The sequence below is a fragment of the Phyllobates terribilis genome, unplaced genomic scaffold (genome assembly GCF_046119375.1).
Source record: "Phyllobates terribilis strain yellow unplaced genomic scaffold, ASM4611937v1 Scaffold_4__5_contigs__length_816908805, whole genome shotgun sequence".
NCBI lineage: Eukaryota > Metazoa > Chordata > Amphibia > Anura > Dendrobatidae > Phyllobates > Phyllobates terribilis.
In genome coordinates, this window is record NW_027362764.1 from 675,534,981 (window position 1) to 675,552,513 (window position 17,533).

Here is a 17,533-nt window from a genome sequence, read left to right on the forward strand (position 1 = left end):
AGGGCCAGCAGAAGTAACATGTTTCTCTGCAAAGAAGCTTGTGTAACCAAGCCAGACGGCTGGCAAAGAGCTAACCTCAGTGCAAGCAAGGTGCGGAAGGAATTGGGGAGGGGGGGGTGATTCCTGCTAGGGCCCTGAAATCATAAAACAGGCAGGAGAGTCTGACGCATGGTGACGGAGAGGTTGTAGAGGCAGATAGGGGGTGTTGTCAGGTGCGAGCACGTGTGCATGCTGGCTTGTGTGTGAGAGTGCGTTTCCTAGGTGTGGCGCGCTGCAGACAGTCAAAGGGATTGTTCCCTTTCATTAAAAGTTAATCCCCGGCTGCAGGCTATTAGAAAGCAACTAACCGCGCTCTACTCACCCTACCCGGGTCTACCGGTGAGTCTCGCCTCTGCTCCCGGCCTGCGGCATTGGACGTGAAGCTGACGTTCCGTCTACAGCGCTGCAGCCGATCACTGAGCTCAGCGGCTCTGAGTGGGGCGTTGTGTCTACAAGACCTTTTAAGGAAGCCAGCAAAAAAATTGAAGAGAAGGGAAAGCACAAAAGGACCTGGTCTTGCTGAACACTGGAAAGGGCATCCGGCAGCCAGACTTCAAAGTAGAAAAGCAGCAAGTGAGAGGCTTGTGCCTGCCTACGGCTACACCACCCTGAACACATGTGATCTCAGAAGCAAAGCAGGGTCAGGCCTGGTTAGTACTTGGATGGGAGACCACCTGGGAATACCAGGCACTGTAGGCTTTTGCTTTTTCCTTCCTTCCACCAGCAGGGGGCACTCTCCTCTATGCCTTTTTTCTATGCCCTTTCACAAGTGCACACTAGTGTTGAGCCACCCCCGTAGTGTTCGAGTTCGGTTCGGTTCGTCAAACACCCGTGTGTTCGCCAAACTGTTCGTCGAACACCATTAAAACCAATGGCAGGCAAACAAAAACACATAGAAACACATAGAAAACACCTTCAAAGGTGTCCAAAAGCGGACAAACTGCTCAGAAGACATAACTATCACATGGAAAAGTGACAAGTACATATAGTCATGCGAAAATAAAAGAGGTGGAGGAGTAAAAGGAGGGGGAGACACAGATATAGGCATGTCATGCCCTTCTAAAATCCAAAAAGTGAGAAGTCGACACGGCCAGTCCGCTCCTGCCCGTGCCACCTCCGTGTCGCCGGGTTTGTGCCAGAGCCGCGGTGAACCCTGACGGCCAGCCCCCCTCTCCCAATACTGGTGCCTGTCCACTGGTGGGTCGAGCGAGCCCCCCTGTGGTGGAGGCAGCTCTAAGCTTTTTAATTTAAATTGTCTCTCTAATTTGAATGAATACACTTTAAATCCATTTACAAGGATCTATTGGAGGGCAAGTCTCATGCCAGCAGCCGCGGTAATTCCAGCTCCAGTAGCGTCCACTAAAGCTGCTGCAGTTAAAAAGCTTTTATAAGGATCGAGCTCGGCTGTCCACCGCAAGGCATCCTACTGCCAGTCCCAGCCCCTATGCCTTGGGGTGCCTCCTCATGCTCTTCACTAAGTATCCCATGGTCCCGAAGCATTTCCTTTGAAAAAATTAAGTGTCTAAACTACAGGTGGTGTAGCTTGCTTAACAGCCGGGATAATCCGCTGACTAGCAGACACTGCTACTAGGCACAAAGTATTTCCTGGGCTAGATGCAGTTAAAAATTTGTAATTAGATACTCTCGTTGGATGCTGAGAAAGCATTCCATAGAGTCTCCTGGCACGCCATTTATGATTCTCTTAAAAAGCTTGGGGTAGGGGTCTAGGGGACCCTTTTATAGCCAAAATCACGGCCCTGTATCGCAATACGTCACCTAGGCTGAAGATAAATGGAACTGTAGCACCCTGAGGGCTCGGTTGCTACAGACGTATTGCACCTCACCCAGAGGTGTGATATCTCACTCTCAGGTAAGGATGGAGTGTGGATCAGGACCCGACACCTGCATGCATTACACCACATCGCCGTGGGGCAGGGCGACCAATATGCCCCTGAGATGGGCACGACAGTCCCTGTCCCTGGCTGGAGTGGGGGGAGGGAACACTGAGGAAGGGGAACCCTGTAGTGCAGGAGCAGGGAGGAAGCAGTTCCTGGGTGCATTGAGAAGGGAGTATAAAAGGTGGGCACCATCTTAGTTCAGTGCAGAGAAGTCTGAGCAGAAGTGGCAGGGAGCAGGGGCTCTGCATGAGCTCTGCTCCGGAGGCGGGCCTAGTAACAGAGGCCCAGGCCTGGAAGAGGGAGAAGGAAGGAAGAGGAGCGGAGAGGGCTCCAGGAACGAGGAATGAAGGGATCCCAGGGGTGCGGACGGGCGAGTCTCCACCGCACGCCCGAATCCACCTGCGTGGAGGGGTCAGGCCAAAGGGGGAGACCGGTCCCCGAACTAGTGGAGTCAGGAAACGACCCTCAGCTAGAAACCGGAGGCTCTGACATTTTATGTGGCACAGCCCCTCGCTACACCCGCTAGGAAGGCACCACATAGGGTCAGGGAAACTGGCGCCAAGTTTACCAAGAGGAGGCCCGAGGCAGCCGGACAGAAGTGTTGGTTAGAAAGGCCAGACAAAGGACACACAAAGGGGGTCCTGTGAAGTGCTCCAAAGTTATCTGGGAGTTGTCTGAGCCCCTCACCTGGTGAGCACAGTACGACGTGGGCAGCCGTTACCTGCAGACGTGGTCTGGATAATAAGAACTGTGAGTAAAGGCCCTGGACTGCATCACTGACTCCGGGTCGTTACTGCTGCTGCCCTGCACCATCACCCCCATCCTCAGCATACACTGCCCTGAGGCTATACTCCTCCCGTGGGGAGTTATGCTACGCTCTGCTGCACCCACAACACCAGCCTCAGCGGTCTGCCCAGTAGCGGCGGTTCACTCTGACCGCAATCCACGAGTGGCGTAGTCGGACATTTAAACATCAAAACCACATAAATAGTTCCGCCACTGGTTTGACCGCCCTGAGCCACGGAACCGGGTCGCCGCCACGAAGACTACAACCACCAGCATCCACCAAAAAGGGTCCGGCTCCGGGTGTCCCAAGGCCCAGGGGGTGTGTCAGAACATTTTCATCACCTTTCACAATCACCAATGGGACAAGGCAGGGATGTCCTCTGTCCCCTCTCTTATACATCCTAGTGACGGAGCACCTGCTCTCATCAATTCGCCATAACCCCAATATTAGGTGGATTGAGGTGGGAGGCACCGAGTACAAGTGCTCTCTATTTGCTGATGATGTCCTAGTATATATCACTCAATCACATATATCCATCCCTGCTGTTATGGCTGAAATAGATCACTTTGTTACATGGTAAAATTTTAAAATCAATGCAGCGAAGTCTGAGGCCCTCGATGTCTCCCTCCCCAAATCCATATAGGATTCCATCCAGTCCAACTTTCCCTTTGCCTGGCCCTCACAGGGTATCAAATACTTAGGAATTCCTATTCATAGAGACCTCTCCCATCTATGTTATCTTAATTTTGGGCCCTTTATTGAACAATTCCATACAGACCACGGTTGGCAAGTTAGAACTGTAAGATTCAATACGTGAACCACTGGTGTTTTGTGAAAAAGCACATGTACACTGCGTTCCAAATTATTATGCAAAAAGTGTTTAGGAGTGATAAGGGAAGAATTTGTTTGTTTGTCAGTTAAACTCATTGATGGTGATGTGTGTCAGGGCTCTTTATATCACTGTAAGCAATTGCAGACACCTGTGCTAATTAGTTTGGCAGGTGTGTCCAATGAAAGGCAAGACTACTTAAGAAGGCTCTCTCACATTATTAAGCAGCCTACATTTTCTGCCAAAATGGGAAAGAAAAAGGATGTGTCGGCTGCTGAGAAGCAACAAATTGTGGAGTGTTTAGGTCAAGGCATGACTACAATCAACATTGTGCGATGATCAGGATGAAGTGTCTTGGCAATCAAGAAGTATGTAGCTGATTCACAGTACACACGTGTGCGTGCTGATAAGGGCAAATTGAGGACTCTTTCCTACAGGCAATTACGTCAGGTTGAAAGAGCAGCGGCAAAAAAGCCTTGTCATAGCAGCAGACAAGTTTTTGAAGCTGCTCGTGCCTCCAACGTCCCCCGAACAACAAGATGCAGGGTCCTTCAGAGGTTTGCAGCTGTGCATACGCCATCCTGTCGACCTCCTCTATCCACTTCACACAAGCAGAAACGGCTCCAGTGGGCCAAACATTACATGAAGACTGATTTCAAAACTGTTTTGTTCACGGATGAGTGCCGTGCAGCGCTCGATGGTCCAGATGGATGGAGTGGAGGATGGCTGGTTGATGGACACCCCACGCAAACACGGCTACAGCGCCAACAAGGAGGAGGTGGAGTAATGTTTTGGGCTGGAATCATGGGGAGAGAGATTGTCGGCCCCTTTAGGATCCCTGAAGGCGCTAAAGATGAACTCCATAATGTATGTGGATTTTCTCAAACAGCACTTCCTGCCATGGGTCAAGAAGAAGAACCGTGTATTTCACAGCAAGATCATTTTTCTGCATGATAATGCACCATCTCATGCTGCACATAAAACATCTGCATCTCTGGCTGATATGGGCATAAAAGGGGACAAACTTATGGTGTGACCCCCATGCTCCCCTGACCTGTACCCCATTCAGAACCTTTGGAGCATCATTAAAAGGAGTGTCTATGATGGCGGGAGGCAGTTCACATCTAAGCAACAGCTCTGGGAGGGTATTCTGTCCTCATGCAAAACAATTGAAGCAGAAACCATCCAAAACCTGACAAATTCAATGGACGAGAGAGTTCAGAAGCTCCTTTCGAACAAGGGGTCCTATGTGAAAATGTAACATCACCTAGAATAAAGTTTTGAGTTGAAAACTGTTTGATTTCAGTTTCTAACAACCTGCTAATGCTTATAATTTCAAAAATGACCATTTTTTTGGTCTTTATTAAAATGAAAAGGTTGATCGAAAAGTTTGGGGGATCTAAGAGTGTGGCAACCCAGTAGTCATGATTACTTCGAATTCTGACAATATGAGGGTCATGCTGCAGGTAGTGCAGCAAGAAGGCACTTATGTGTCTTGCGCATCTCGGAGCCCCAAAATTATTTTCCGGGCTAGATGCAGCTAAAAATTATTTTTAATTTTAAATCTGGTGGAGCTTATTATAGATGGCCTAATAGGATCAGTGCTGCACACTGCTACAAAGCTCAAATTATTTTCCAGTCAAGATACAGATAAACATGATTAGTAATTTGAAAGCTTAAAACGGTTGGTAGGGTGATTTTAACCAATCATCAAGCTTTTACTCTCCCCAGGATGACACAGGGGTAGAAAAGTCGTTTCGGATCCATGATTTGTTCATCTTTATGAACGTGAGTCTGTCTACATTATCAGTGGAGAGCCGCGTGCGCTTATCTGTCAGCACACCACCAGCAGCGCTGAACACACGTTCAGACAGAACGCTGGCTGCGGGGCATGACAAGATCTCCAAGGCGTAAGTGGCTAGCTTCGGCCATTTATCCAGATTGGAAGCCCAAAAAGAGCAAGGGTCCAGTGACACAGTCGTGGCTTCAATGTTTACTTGGAGATACTCCTGTACCATCGTCTCTAGGCGTTGACTATGTGTCAGACTTCTTGTCTCCTGTGGCCTTGCAAAGGATGGGCTAAAAAAGTGGTGAAATGATTCCGCAAAATAGATGTTACCAGCAGATACTGTGGTTCTGTTGCGGTTTGAGTGCTGAACACTTGACGGTCCCACGGTTGGCAAGTTGGAACTGTGAGATTCACTACGTGCACCACTGGTGTTTTGTGGAAAAGCACATGTAAGATTCTGCAACAGTCTCTGCTGATACTCCTGCATGCGTGCATCCCTTTCTATGGCAGGAATAATTTCGGCAAATTTACTTTTGTACCGGGGATCTAACAGTGTGGCAACCCAGTAGTCAGGATTATTTCTAATTCTCACAATTCGAGGGTCATGTTGCAGGTAGTGCAGCAAGAAGGCACTCATGTGTGTTGCGCATCCAGGAGCACCAAGTCCCTGTTGTGTTGGTGGCGAGGTAACAATCATGCTTCCTTCCTCTGTCCTCTCCCCCCAACCTCGCACAACAGAAATGTGATCAAGGTCTCCCTCATCTGATGAGTCTTCCATCAGTTCGTCCTCCACTTCTTCCTGGGCTCCTGCACCTTCCTCACTAGTTTGGCTGCTACCATGCGCCCTGGTAAAACCATCTCCCCCACCCTCACATGCCTGCCGCCTTGGTGCTGCCGACCGTCTGGACCTTGCAGATGTTAGCCCTTCCGCATACAACTCCTCCTCCTCTACTTCCTCCACCTCCTCTTGTGCCACCACCTGACTCCGAATTCTGTTTAACATGTGCTCCAGCATGTAAATCACCGGAATAGTCATGCTGATAATGGCATCATCAGCACTAAACATCTTCGTCGCCATTTCAAAACTGTGCAGAAGGGTGCATAGGTCCCTGATCTGAGACCACTCCTCCAGCGTGATTTGCCCCACCTCTGGATCTCGTTGGCCCAGGCTATACGTCAGAACGTATTGCACCAGGGCTTGTCGGTGCTGCCACAGTCGCTGCAACATGTGCAGAGTTGAATTCCACCGGGTAGGCACATCGCATTTTAGCCGGTGAAGTGGCAGGCCCAACGACTTCTGTAGAGATGTAAGTCGCTGAGCTGCGGGATGCGAATGGCGGAAGTGAGCACACAGCGACCGTGCCCTCTGCAGAAGGCCATCTAGCCTGGGATAGTGGGCTAAAAATTGCTGGACAACCAGGTTTAACACGTGAGCCATACAAGGCACGTGTGTGACATTGCCCCGGCGAAGGGCCGCACCCAGGTTTGCAGCATTGTCGCACACGGCCTTCCCTGGTTTCAGGTCCAGTGGAGACAGCCATTCATGAAATTGGTTCTCCAGAGCTGACCACAACTCCTCAGCTGTGTGACTCACATTTCCCAGACATTTCAAAGTAAAAACCGCCTGATGACGTTGAGCCCTACTGCCAGCATAGTAAGGAGGTGTGCAGGATCCCTTCTGCGCAGTTAGAAAGCTTGTGGCATGACCAGACAGGATTTGGGTGCAGGTGGAAGACCGAGAGGAGGTTGAGGAGGCAGAAGCAGTGGAGGAACTTTGACATAAAGAGGATTGACGCACAACTCGTGGGGACGGCAAGACTTGGACAGCAGCCCCTTGTCCTGCTGTCACCATAGTTACCCAGTGCCCAGTCAGCGACATGTAACGCCCCTGTCCATGCCTACTCGTCCAAGTGTCTGTGGTGAAATGCACCCTGTCACACACAGAGTTTCTCAAAGAAGCGGTGATGTTGTGTGCGACATGCTGGTGGAGCGCAGGCACACCTTTCTTTGAGAAGTAGTGCCGACTGGGCATCTGGTACTGGGGCACTGCGACGGACATAGGGTCTCGAAAATCCTCTGTGTCCACCAGGCGGAAAGGCAGCATTTCTGTAGCCAAGAGCTTGCAGATGGTGAAATTCAACCTCTTAGCTTTCTCATGGCTAGGAGGAAATGGTCTTTTACTTGTCCACATCTGAGGGACCGAGGGCTGGCTATTGTGCTTAGACGGGGTTGATAAGGGTGTCCCCGGCAAACTGCCGGTCTGTGAGGAAGATGCAGGCGGACATGTTAGGTTGCCTTGATCCAAAGGTGGTGCTATCGATGTCGGACAGCGCTCAACACCAGCTGGTGTTACCACCTCCAAAGAAAATGATGACCTGCCAATCACGCTGGCTGTTGCGGGTAAAGAGATGGCAGGTCTGCGCCCCAAAACAGGTGTGACTGCTGTCCCCACAGTCACAGAGGATGAAGAGGCCGCGGATGCACAAGATATGGCAGACGGTGGTTGGCCCGGCTGGCTAGGCCGCATTGTAGCACACTGAGCTTCCCACTGCAACTTATGCTTCATGTCCATGTGCCGGTTCATGCATGAAGTACTCAAACTATGTATTTTTTGGCCTCTACTTAGCTTTTGCTGACAAATGTTACAGATAACACGAGTTGGGTCATCTTTATCGATCTGAAAAAATGCCCAGGCTATGCAAGGCTTAGCACCCATGCGACCTGAAGAGCCACCACGACTTGTGGTGAGAGGCAGAGTTGTGTTTGAGGATGCAGTTGTTGACGTGCTTCCAGTACTACGTCTCTGTCCAGGAAGGCGCAACCTGACCTCGTCGTCACTAGCATCTTCCTCCACCTCCTCTGCTGACCTCATCTCTTGGCTGACTGTGGGTTGACAGTAAGTGGGATCTCCAACCTCATCATCATCACCCTGTGTGTTATCACACCCGTCGTCCTCAGAGCCAACCTGTTCCTGCCCTGACAAAAAACTAAAGTTGTCGCTCCAATCAGGTATTTGAGTCTCATCATCGTCTTCCTCATTGTCTCCACCAACAGGAGTTACAGTTTGGGAATGAGGGTCTACATTATGGTCAGAACCTTCTGCGTCTGGTCCTGGATCCGACTCATAAAGATTCTGGGCATCAGTGCAGATCATTTCCTCGTCTGGATTCACAGAAGCGCTGGAGTCGACCTCTGATTCCCAGGCTATAGTATGAGTAAACAGCTCTGCAGACTCAACCATCTGTTCTACCTCATACTCAGACGGGCAGCTGGAGATTTGGGAGCTGTGAGGAAGCAAGTGCGATTTGGGTGACACCTTTGAGGACTGGAGTATTTGTGATGTTGAAGTTGATGTGGAGGAGAGCCCACTTAAAGGAGCACTTTATATCCGTTGAAGCACCTGCTGTTTTTGTGCCTCATCTGGAATTTGTAGCGATTGGCATGGCCGTAAGAAAGGGATCTTATCACATTGTCCGCTAAAAGAAGTAGACATTTTAGTTTGGCTGGAAGATGGTCTTTCTTCTGCAGATGTTACTGTTGCTTTAACACCTACCCCACGGACACAACCTTTTTTCCCCTTCCCAACACGCCTATTCCCCTTTCCACCAGCAGCAGGCCTTTTTCCACTCATTTTGGTGGTTAACTAATTCACAACTCTGGAGTTGTTTGCACAAAAAAACAATGGATGGTAACCGAGCAGAGCTGAGTGGCCAAACTGTGGTATTAGGCCAAAACTATTGGCTGGGTTAGATGCAGAAAAAAATTATATTAAATTTGCAACCTGATGGAGGTCAGTATAGATGGACTAATACAACAAGTCCCACACAAAGCTAGAAGCCCAATATTTTTTCAGAGGTAGATGCAGAAAAAAATATATTCAGTTTGCAACCTGATGGAGGTCAGTATAGATGGACTAATACAACAAGTCCCACACACAGCTAGAAGCCCAATATTTTTTCAGAGGTACTGTAGATGCAGAAGAAAATATATTCAGTTTGCAACCTGATGGAGGTCAGTATAGATGGACTAATACAACAAGTCCCACACACAGCTAGAAGCCCAAATATTTTTTCAGAGGTACTGTAGATGCAGATAAAAATTATTTTTAATTTGCAACCTGATGGAGGTCAGTATAGATGGACTAATAGAGAAAGTCCGACACACTACTAGAAGGCCAAATATTTTTTCAGAGCTAGATGCAGAAAAAAATTATATTCAGTTTGCAACCTGATGGAGGTCAGTATAGATGGATTAATAGAACAAGACCCACACACAGATAGAAGCCCAATATTTTTTCAGAGGTAGATGCAGAAAAAAATATATTCAGTTTGCAACCTGATGGAGGTCAGTATAGATGGACTAACAGAGAAAGTCCCATACACTACTAGAAGGCCAAATATTTTTTCAGAGCTAGATGCAGAAAAAAATTATATTCAGTTTGCAACTGATGGAGGTCAGTATAGATGGACTAATACATCAAGTTCCACACACAGCTAGAAGCCCAAATATTTTTTCAGAGGTACTGTAGATGCAGATAAAAATTATTTTTAATTTGCAACCTGATGGAGGTCAGTATAGATGGACTAATAGAGAAAGTCCGACACACTACTAGAAGGCCAAATATTTTTTCAGAGCTAGATGCAGAAAAAAATTATATTCAGTTTGCAACCTGATGGAGGTCAGTATAGATGGATTAATAGAACAAGATCCACACACAGATAGAAGCCCAATATTTTTTCAGAGGTAGATGCAGAAAAAAATATATTCAGTTTGCAACCTGATGGAGGTCAGTATAGATGGACTAATACAACAAGTCCCACACACAGCTAGAAGCCCAATATTTTTTCAGAGGTAGATGCAGAAAAAAATATATTCAGTTTGCAACCTGATGGAGGTCAGTATAGATGGACTAATACAACAAGTCCCACACACAGCTAGAAGCCCAATATTTTTCCAGAGGTACTGTAGATGCAGAAAAAAATATATTCAGTTTGCAACCTGATGGAGGTCAGTATAGATGGACTAATACAACAAGTCCCACACACAGCTAGAAGCCCAAATATTTTTTCAGAGGTACTGTAGATGCAGATAAAAATTATTTTTAATTTGCAACCTGATGGAGGTCAGTATAGATGGACTAATAGAGAAAGTCCGACACACTACTAGAAGGCCAAATATTTTTTCAGAGCTAGATGCAGAAAAAAATTATATTCAGTTTGCAACCTGATGGAGGTCAGTATAGATGGATTAATAGAACAAGACCCACACACAGCTAGAAGCCCAATATTTTTTCAGAGGTAGATGCAGAAAAAAATATATTCAGTTTGCAACCTGATGGAGGTCAGTATAGATGGACTAACAGAGAAAGTCCCACACACTACTAGAAGGCCAAATATTTTTTCAGAGCTAGATGCAGAAAAAAATTATATTCAGTTTGCAACCTGATGGAGGTCAGTATATATGGACTAATACAACAAGTCCCACACACAGCTAGAAGCCCAAATATTTTTTCAGAGGTACTGTAGATGCAGATAAAAATTATTTTTAATTTGCAACCTGATGGAGGTCAGTATAGATGGACTAATAGAGAAAGTCCGACACACTACTAGAAGGCCAAATATTTTTTCAGAGCTAGATGCAGAAAAAAATTATATTCAGTTTGCAACCTGATGGAGGTCAGTATAGGTGGACTAATAGAACAAGTCCCACACACTGCTAGAAGCCCAAATATTTTTTCAGAGCTAAATGCAGAAAAAAATTAGATTCAGTTTGCAACCTCATGGAGGTCAGTATAGATGGACTAATAGAATGATGCTATGCCCAAAAGATTTTACTTCACTAGGTGCAGTAAAAAAATTGGTATTCTATACACAGGTGGTATATCTTGCAACACAGATAGGCTACTCCACTGACTAACACACTCTGCAATAGGCCAAAAAGGATTAGCTTTGCTAGATTCAGCCAAATGCTGTGAAAAAAACTTGCACAGCACTGGCACAGACCTGCCTGGCAAAAACTGATAGGAACTGATGTAACCTAGTCCTGAAATGGACTCCAATTACAATTAGTCTTTACTCCCACAACCTATCTATTTAAGAGCACAGACCTGCCTGATAAAAGTCGTAGGAAATGCTGTAACCTAGTCCTTAAAAGGACTGCAATCACAACTATTCCCTACTCCCAAGCTATCTGTATATTTGTGCGAAAATTGGCTTGAAATTAACAAGGTATAGCGCACACAGCAACAGCGGTGCCGTCTAACACGCAGCTGCAGCAGTGAGAAAATGGTGGCGACGGGGAAAATGGCTTGGTCTTATAGGGCAAGGACATGTGACATACACTGCCAATGACACATGCCCTTGCTTGTGTGAAAAAAAGCACTTCGCTCCGTGTGTGCGCTGCTGATAAGCTGACAGATTGCACCTCCCCACTGTAAATGCGGGAAAGAGAAAAAAAAATGGAGATCTTCATTGTTCCTGCAGAGATCCATCCCCTGCCCCTCCCCCCACCCCGCTGTACACTCAAACTGCGTATTAACATTAATTTTCATCATTACTGAGAAAAAATCCAGTTATGATTTTGGTGCACGAACAGTTATCGAACATAACCTCGAACAGCCGAATTTTTCTCAAATTGTTCGTGTTCGCCGAACGGCTCGAACACTGCCCAAAACAGCTCGAATTTGAGATTGGCGAACAGTTCGAGTAGAACAACGCTCATCTCTAGTGCACACATTCATTCTCTTTTCTTTTTTTCATTTGCTTTCTCTCTTGCGCTATTTCATCTCTGCAAAATACCAGCATCCTTCTGATCACCGTGGGCCTCCAGCATTGTTGCTTATTTACTTTTAATACTAGGCTCCTTTTCACCAGGACCAGCGTCTCCCGGGTGGCTGGAGGCAACCACCGGTAACCCCAAGCAGAAGACCTTTGCAGGCAACACGACCCTCCCCCCGGAAGAGCAGCTCAAAGTCACTGGCAACCATCTCACCCTCTTCCTTCATTCACCCCTGGACGTCTCGCTCCGCCCGCAAGTTACGGGTCCAGCTTGCTCTTTCTGTCACATTACCGCAATGAAGGGTTTAGCCTGCAGGAGACCCTGCGACGAGACATTTTTGAAGACACCTGATGCGGCGGGTGAATCACTGCTAAACAAACCACACCTGTAGGGACGGTACAGCCTTTGCATGGACCCTTCGGAGCCCGCCCCGTCACGGCCAGATTGCTCGCCACCAAGCGATCCTGAGAAAGGCTGGCCGGGCGATGGATCGAGCAGCGTCTACTGGCCATACCACCTTGGATACGCCTGATCTTGTCTGATCTCAGAAGCAAAGCAGTGCTGGGCTCGGACAGTACTTGGATGGGATACCTCCTGGGAACACCGGGTGATGTAGACCATTTTGATGACGTTTTGCCCTACTGCCCAGCTCGGCTAGCATGGAACGGCGCCTTGCCGGACACCGACCTTAAGTAACTTAGATGATGGAAGCCCCAAGGCCTCTGAGCCAGTTGGCAGCTAAGTACGCAACCCCGCCGCCTTCACGCAGGGCTGACACCGAGCTCCTTGCCACGGCTAGGAGTACTTATTGACTCCGCAGCTCGCCGTGTGGAAATGATGGCGTTAAAAGCACCCGGGGCCGTGAAGGGGCCAGGCTTTCAGCAGGTGCCCAGGGAAGGTTTTGGATGCCGGCCGCCTAGCGAGGGCCAGCAGAAGTAACATGTTTCTCTGCAAAGAAGCTTGTGTAACCAAGCCAGACGGCTGCCAAAGAGCTAACCTCAGTGCAAGGAAGGCAAGGAAGGCAAGGAAGGAATTGGGGAGGGGGGGTGATTCCTGCTAGGGCCCTGAAATCATAAAACAGGCAGGAGAGTCTGACGCATGGTGACAGAGAGGTTGTAGAGGCAGATAGGGGGTGTTGTCACGTGCGAGCACGTGTGCATGCTGGCTTGTGTGTAAGAGTCCGCTTCCTAGGTGTGTCGCGCTGCAGACAGTCAAAGGGATTGTTCCCTTTCATTAAAAGTTAATCCCCGGCTGCAGGCTATTAGAAAGCAACTAACCGCGCTCTACTCATCCTACCCGGGTCTACCGGTTAGTCTCGCCTCTGCTCCCGGCCTGCGGCATTGGCCGTGAAGCTGACGTTCCGTCGACAGCGCTGCAGCCGATCAGTGAGCTCAGCGGCTCTTAGTGGGGCGTTGTGTCTACAAGACCTTTTAAGGAAGCCAGCAAAAAAATTGAAGAGAAGGGAAAGCACAAAAGGACCTGGTCTTGCTGAGCACTGGAAAGGGCAGCCGGCAACCCGACTTCAAAGTAGAAAAGCAGCAAGTGAGAGGCTTGTCTGTGCCTACGGCCACACCACCCTGAACATGCCTGATCTTGTCTGATCTCACAAGCTAAGCAGGGTTGGGCCTGGTTAGTACTTGGATAAGAGACCGCCTGGGAATACCAGGCGCTGTAGGCTTTTGCTTTTTCCTTCCTTCCACCAGCAGGGGGCATTCTCTTATATGCCTTTTTTCCATTCCCTTTCACAAGTACACACATTCATTCTCTTTCTTTTTTTCATTTGCTTTCTCTCTTGCGCTATTTCATCTCTGCAAAATACCAGCATCCTTCTGATCACCGTGGGCCTCCAACATTGTTGCTTCTTTACTTTTAATACTAGGACCAGCGTCTCCCGTGTGGCTGGAGGCAACCACCGGTAACCCCAAGCAGAAGACCTTTGCAGGCAACACTACCCTCCCCCCTGAAGAGCAGCTCAAAGTCACTGTCAACCATCTCACCCTCTTCCTTCATTCACCACTGGACGTCTCGCGCCGCCCCCAAATTACAGGTCCAGCTTGCTCTTTCTGTCACATTACCGCGATGAAGGGTTTAGCCTGCAGGAGACCCTGCGCCGAGCCATTTTTGAAGACACCTGATGCGGCGGGTGAATCACTGCTAAACAAACCACACCTGTAGGGACGGCACAGCCTTTGCATGGACCCTTCGGAGCCCGCCCCGTCACAGCCAGATTGCTCGCCACCAAGCGATCCTGAGAAAGGCTGGCTGGGCGATGGATTGAGCAGCGTCTACTGGCCATACCACCTTGGATACGCCCGATCTCATCTGATCTCGGAAGCAAAGCAGGGCTGGGCTCGGACAGTACTTGAACGGGAGACCTCCTGGGAACACCGGGTGATGTAGACCATTTTGATGACATTTTGCCCTACTGCCCAGCTCGGCTAGCATGGAACGGTGCCTTGCCGGACACCGACCTTAAGTAACTTAGATGATGGAAGCCCCAAGGCCTCTGAGCCAGTTGGCAGCTAAGTACGCTACCCCGCCGCCTTCACGCAGGCCTGACACCGAGCTCCTTGCCACGGCTAGGAGTGCTTATTGACTCCGCAGCTCGCCGTGTGGAAATGATGGCGTTAAAAGCACCCGGGGCAGTGAAGGGGCCAGGCTTTCAGCAGGTGCCCAGGGAAGATTTTGGATGCCGGCCGCCTAGCGAGGGCCAGCAGAAGTAACATGTTTCTCTGCAAAGAAGCTTGTGTAACCAAGCCAGACGGCTGCCAAAGAGCTAACCTCAGTGCAAGCAAGGCAAGGAAGGTGCGTAAGGAATTGGGGAGGGGGGGGTGATTCCTGCTAGGGCCCTGAAATCATAAAACAGGCAGGAGAGTCTGACGCATGGTGACGGAGAGGTTGTAGGGGCAGATAGGGGGTGTTGTCACGTGCGAGCACGTGTGCATGCTGGCTTGTGTGTGAGAGTGCGCTTCCTAGGTGTGGCGCGCTGCAGACAGTCAAAGGGATTGTTCCCTTTCATTAAAAGTTAATCCCCGGCTGCAGCCTATTAGAAAGCAACTAACCACGCTCTACTCACCCTACCCGGGTCTACCGGTGAGTCTCGCCTCTGCTCCCGGCATGTGGCATTGGCCGTGAAGCTGACGTTCCGTCGACAGCGCTGCAGCCGATCATTGAGCTCAGCGGCTCTGAGTGGGGCGTTGTGTCTACAAGACCTTTTCCGGAAGCCTGCAAGAAAATTGAAGAGAAGGGAAAGCACAAAAGGACCTGGTCTTGCTGAGCACTGGAAAGGGCAGCCGGCAGCCAGACGTCAAAGTAGAAAAGCAGCAAGTGAGAAGCTAATCTCAGCCTACGGCCACACCACCCTGAACATGCCCAATCTCGTCTGATCTCAAAAGCTAAGCAGGGTTGGGCCTGGTTAGTACTTGGATGGGAGACCACCTGGGAATACCAGGTGCTGTAGGCTTTTGCTTTTTCCTTCCTTCCACCAGCAGGGGGCACTCTCTTCTATGCCTTTTTTCCATTCCCTTTCACAAGTGCACACATTCATTCTCTTTTCTTTTTTTCATTTGCTTTCTCTCTTGCGCTATTTCATCTCTGCAAAATACCAGCATTCTTCTGATCACCGTGGGCCTCCAGCATTGTTGCTTCTTTACTTTTAATACTAGGCTGCTTTTCACCAGGACCAGCGTCTCCCGCGTGGCTGGAGGCAACCACCGGTAACCCCAAGCAGAAGACCTTTGCAGGCAACACGACCCTCCCCCCTGAAGAGCAGCTCAAAGTCACTGGCAACCATCTCACCCTCTTCCTTCATTCACCCCTGGACGTCTCGCTCCGCCCCCAAGTTACGGGTCCAGCTTGCTCTTTCTGTCACATTACCGCGATGAAGGGTTTAGCCTGCAGGAGACCCTGCGCCGAGCCATTTTTGAAGACACCTGATGCGGCGGGTGAATCACTGCTAAACAAACCACACCTGTAGGGACGGCACAGACTTTGCATGGACCCTTCGGAGCCCGCCCCGTCACGGCCAGATTTCTCGCCACCAAGCGATCCTGAGAAAGGCTGGCCGGGCGATGGATCGAGCAGCTTCTACTGGCCATACCACCTTGGATACGCCCGATCTCATCTGATCTTGGAAGCAAAGTAGGGCTGGGCTCAGACAGTACTTGGATGGGAGACCTCCTGGGAACACCGGGTGCTGTAAACCATTTTGATGACGTTTTTACCTACTGCCCAGCTCGGCTAGCATGGAATGGCGCTTTGCCGGACACCGACCTTAAGTAACTTAGATGATGGAAGCCCCAAGGCCTCTGAGCCAGTTGGCAGCTAAGTACCCTACCCCGCCGCCTTCACGCAGTCCTGACACCGACGCCTTGCCACGGCTAGGAGTGCTTATTGACTCCGCAGCTCGCCGTGTGGAAATGATGGCGTTAAAAGCACCCGGGGCCGTGAAGGGGACAGGCTTTTAGCAGGTGCCCAGGCAAGGTTTTGGATGCCGGCCGCCTAGCGAGGGCCAGCAGAAGTAACATGTTTCTCTGCAAAAAAGCTTGTGTAACCAAGCCAGATGGCTGACAAAGAGTTAACCTCAGTGCAAGGAAGGTGCGGAAGGAATTGGGGAGGGGGGGGTGATTCCTGCTAGGGCCCTGAAATCATAAAACAGGCAGGAGAGTCTGACGCATGGTGATGGAAAGGTTGTAGGGGCAGATAGGGGGTGTTGTCACGTGCGAGCACGTGTGCATGCTGGCTTGTGTGTGAGAGTGCGCTTCCTAGGTGTGGCGCGCTGCAGACAGTCAAAGGGATTGTTCCCTTTCGTTAAAAGTTAATCCCCAGCTGCAGCCTATTAGAAAGCAACTAACCGCGCTCTACTCATCCTACCCGGGTCTACCGGTGAGTCTCGCCTCTGCTCCCGGCCTGTGGCATTGGCCGTGAAGCTGACGTTCCGTCGACAGCGCTGCAGCCGATCAGTGAGCTCAGCGGCTCTGAGTGGGGCGTTGTGTCTACAAGACCTTTTAAGGAAGCCAGCAAAATAATTGAAGAGAAGGGAAAGCACAAAAGGACCTGGTCTTGATGAGCACTGGAAAGGGCAGCCGGCAGCCAGACGTAAAAGTAGAAAAGCAGCAAGTGAGAGGCTTGTCTCTGTCTACGGCCACACCACCCTGAACACGCCCGATCTCATCTGATCTTGGAAGCTAAGCAGGGTTGGGCCTGGTTTGTACTTGGATGGGAGACTGTAAAATAATACTCTTCCTGTATTATTTTTTTCTACTGAGGACTTCTCAAAGTATCAATATCACGATATTCTTATAAAAAAATGTATCTATTTATTCTTGGATTGTCCATTAAAAAGAATCAGATTGCAGCAGGTACATACAATAATTAGTTATAAAGTAATTGTCCATTTGTCCATAATTAGCTTA

The 17,533-nt window shown here is 49.2% G+C and overlaps 1 non-coding gene and 5 pseudogenes across 1 annotated transcript; all 6 read left to right on the top strand.

The window, feature by feature from the left end:
* Positions 1 to 629: 629 nt before the first annotated feature.
* On the top strand, positions 630 to 738 carry LOC141270072 (5S ribosomal RNA; annotated as a pseudogene).
* An 11,880-nt stretch (positions 739 to 12,618) lies between these two features.
* LOC141269305 (5S ribosomal RNA) lies at positions 12,619 to 12,738 on the top strand (annotated as a pseudogene).
* A 940-nt stretch (positions 12,739 to 13,678) lies between these two features.
* LOC141268106 (5S ribosomal RNA) lies at positions 13,679 to 13,797 on the top strand (annotated as a pseudogene).
* Positions 13,798 to 14,402: 605 nt separating this feature from the next.
* LOC141267985 (5S ribosomal RNA) lies at positions 14,403 to 14,522 on the top strand (annotated as a pseudogene).
* Positions 14,523 to 15,463: 941 nt separating this feature from the next.
* On the top strand, positions 15,464 to 15,582 carry LOC141266828 (5S ribosomal RNA). Its single transcript, XR_012320850.1, has one exon. It is a non-coding gene; the product is annotated as a 5S ribosomal RNA (ribosomal RNA).
* A 621-nt stretch (positions 15,583 to 16,203) lies between these two features.
* LOC141269222 (5S ribosomal RNA) lies at positions 16,204 to 16,323 on the top strand (annotated as a pseudogene).
* Positions 16,324 to 17,533: the final 1,210 nt, after the last annotated feature.